Genomic DNA, 3,951 nt, shown 5'->3' on the forward strand with positions numbered 1-3,951 from the left:
TGCCTCGCCGCGGCTGCCGCCCCCGTCCCCTTGTCAGGCGGCTGAGGATGAAGAGGAGGAGAGGAGGAGGAGGAGAGGAGGAGGCGGAGGCGGTGCCTGACAGGGCGGGCGGAAAGAGGGAGGTGGTGGCAGCAGGGCCTCGCCCTCCGCCCACTGCCTGGCCCGGTGCGGGCGGGCGAGGGGCTGCGGGCTGGCGGGTCGCAGCTCTGGGCTCGGTAGCCGAGGGGCAGCCGCTCAGTCGGTGCCTGGCCGTGCCCCGGGCGGTGTCGCACTGATCTCGGCGCAGAAACCCGCGGGGGCCCGTCTGCCCCAGCACGGGGCTTGGCTCCTGCGCATGGAGGAGCCCCGGGCTGAGGCGCTGCTGGCGCTGCGCTTCCCGGGGGGCACGGCTGGCACAAGCGGTTCGGCTCAGCCCGTGCAGTGCCAGCATTTCCCTGCTTCCATTTTAATTTGGGGTGTTTTGCGAAAAGAAAATGTTTGGGCCTTATGTTCGTGAAGAAAATCCCCAAAATGCTATATAGGCAGCGTGGAGGTGAAATCCACGAGATGGTTAAACCCTTGGAGAAGGATGCGAGGAGCACTGGAGAAAGTGGAGCTGTGACTTTCCCCCTTCCTCTCCGGTGCAGTGGGGTAAGAACTCAGTGAACTCAGCACACCACCCCAGTAGGGTGCTCTCCAGTAAAACTCTGCGATGCATATATTCGAATTTGCACTGGGGATACGATTGTAGTCTGCTCCAAGAAGTTAATTTTGGTGACTCATCTGGGTAGAGTTGATTTCCTGGCTAGAGCTTGGCAGTGTAGTGCTTCTGTCACTCTCTGTGAGACACCAGGCAAGCAAAATGCAGTCCTTCAATTCAGCGAGTGCTCTGCTGCTGACTTAGTCAAAATCTGGTCTTTCTCCCTAGAGCATTAGGTGGCACCAGGACTGAATTGTCCTTATGCTTTGAACCTCATAATCAGCATCCTTTAAAATTGTTCACCTAAAATAATTAACAGAAAAGCTAACTTAACCTGCTTCATCCTGTCACCCTAAAGTATTTAAAGATCTACAGATTATTTATGGATTTTTTTTTCTAATGAAGATATAAAATTCACAAAGCAAATACAGTAATTTTATATGCTCTCAAGATAAAACACCTGATGGCACACCTTGCACCCAAGTCTCTAAATTGCCCAGATATTTCAAACATTCAATCTAACTACCTTAAAATTCAACAGAGGTTGACTGAATTATTTGGAGATACTTCACTGAAGTAGAAAATGTCATGGACTCTAAGGAAGACAAAATACAGAGATTTCCCTGGGCAATTTCTGACCATATTTGGTATGACCCTGGAGGTTTTACTTTAGTAGGAACTTTCATTAAAAGTATTTGAGCATTCTTCATGAAAACGATAAAGTACTTTAATAAACCTATCATAAGCAACAGTTTCCCAGGCTACTACTATGGATTTAAAATTTTTTTTTCTTACAAGTGGGACTTTATTTTCTCACTCCCAGATTGAGAAAAGCACCAGGTGACACCTCTGCTCCCATTTCAAAAGGAATCTGTGCAGGCGCACTGTGTATTCAGGACAATATTTAGCATGCAAAAGCTGTAGTTCAGAGTTTTGCTTTGCTTTGTTCTCCTTAATGACATCTTCAGATATTTCTCACAGGGAGATGGGTATGCAAAAGACAGTCAAGGCTAAGGCATGGCATCTTATTATCTGTGTCAAAGTACATCTAACTCTTTCCCCAGGCAGCATACACTCTTATCTTTCCAGATCAAATATACTCTGTCTGCCTCTTGAATCATGTTTACAAACCATGGCGGCTGACTGCAGCTGGATTAGAGAAGCACCTTTATGTGTTGCCAATTCTGACCTTTTTGTTAGTGAGAATTTTGGATATTAGGATTATTTCTATTAGAGAACAAAGTAAGGATAAAGCATGAGGATAACCTCCCAATTTACTTCCTGACTGCACTTCTATGTGCTTTCAGGCTGTGGTTTCACAGGCAGCTGAGCTGTAGGATGGCTCCATTCCTCCAAATGGAAATCTTGCCTCAACTCTTCCTCCTTTTGTCCTTCATCATTCACCTCATGTCACTCTTCATACATCCCTCCTTTCACCAGCAGTTCCACCCAGTGCCTGTGCTAGCTGTATGACCCATGCATACCTACGTGTTTCTGCATTAGTTTTCTGCTGGGTTGGTCAGTTATGTCAGTTCAGAGAGATGTAAGGACCAGCACCAGCATGAACAGTGGGCCTGCGAGACTAAGAAATGAGGAGGAAAGGGGAAGTAGTGGAAATGAAGGTCTCCCCACTTCTGCATACATCTAGTAGTAAATCAGCCCATCACAGCTCTCAAAACTACAGTGTTGTTTTTTCTCAGATATGTAGGTTTATATCCAGATGACTTTCTCATTCTCTCTCATGTTTCTGCCCCTTTTCTTTCACATACAAGTCTTTATTTCCTTCCCCTGCCTCATTCACGTTTGGGATATCGGGACCTCTCCCAGGAACAGATGACAGTGTTTACATCTGGCTGTGTCCTTGGGCACATGCTTTCCATTGTTTCAGCTGACACTAAAAAGGGGGCAAGTCATTGATTCCTTGTTTACCCTGAGTGGAAAATGGCTATTACATCTATCAGGACTGGAAGCTGCTTTCTCTTTCTGATGTCCCTCGTAAAATGTCACAATGCTTCAAGCGGTACCTCTGCTTACCCATCTACAATTCAAAATCAGCCTACTTGCTATCTCTCACACCAGGGTTATTAATTTCTAATGCCTGTACTAGACATCTGTAGGTTCAAACATGTAAAATTGGGGCGTAGGGGGTGGTGTTAAATATTGATATTGTCTGCCAACAAAGGACACTGTTTTGAGGTGAAGATAATGTAGTTGTTTAATTTAAAGTTTCTTTTATAAAGCTTTTAAATGCAACTGAAAGTGGAAAGTTCCATATCATGTCATGGTATTTTTTAATTGTTTCTGCTACTTCTTGTTTCTTGTTAACTGCATAACATTGTGATGTGGTGTGTCTTACTTTTCCCTCAACCACTCTTCCCAATTTTATGTCTCTCTCTATATATATCCATTTATCTATCTCTGTCTAAGTACGCATATCATTCTCATTTCTTGGGGGAGGGAGGAGACAAGCAGAAGTTGGTCCTGTGACAGACATTTATTCAGTTTTCTTTCTTAGCCAGAAGTTCAAATCCATTTGCACTGTTTCAAGGCTTTTCACACCATGGCTGGCTCTTCCTCTCTGCCTTATTCTCCCTTCCACCTCCCCATCTTCTCTGCACAGCCCCCTCAGCTTCATCTGAGAGAAGTCTCATCTGCCAGATACTTACCCAAATGGCCCACAACAAACATGCTGTCACAGTGTCCCTTTTGTGCAATCCCTGAATCAATTCACCAGGACTTGTACTTAATCCTAGATACATTAGAACACAGGTAAGACTACTAGTTTTATTTGTATAATTCCTGTGACAAAATGGGAATGCCATTTTTACCTGCAAAATTAGGGGTTTTTTTTCATTTCTTAATGTGTTGATATGGGAATTCTTTTCCAGATTGTTTGTTTTTGTTAGATGGGGGAATATGGCCATGGCAGCATTTTTTTAGCTTTGTCACAAAGTAAATCTGCTACCACCCACAAGTCTACCTTTTCTTTAACAACTCAAAACAAAAAGAACAACCTAAATTCCTGAAGGCTAAAGCAGAAAGGAAAAGATGGCACTTACTATTTTAAACAGAATATGATAAGAAAGAGAACATACCAAAAGCCACATGAGCAAGTCTGTTTCTCAGCCTCTATATTCTTCTAAATATGCCAGAGACTGCTGAAGTTGGCAAACCAAATACTGCATAAATCTTTGCCATTCTTTAGCTTGCAGATGATTGGGATTGCAGACTGTTGGTGTTTTCACAGAATTTTGGACCTGACATTTACAACT

The sequence above is a fragment of the Vidua macroura genome, chromosome 2 (genome assembly GCF_024509145.1).
Source record: "Vidua macroura isolate BioBank_ID:100142 chromosome 2, ASM2450914v1, whole genome shotgun sequence".
In the NCBI taxonomy this organism is placed as follows: Eukaryota; Metazoa; Chordata; class Aves; order Passeriformes; family Viduidae; genus Vidua; species Vidua macroura.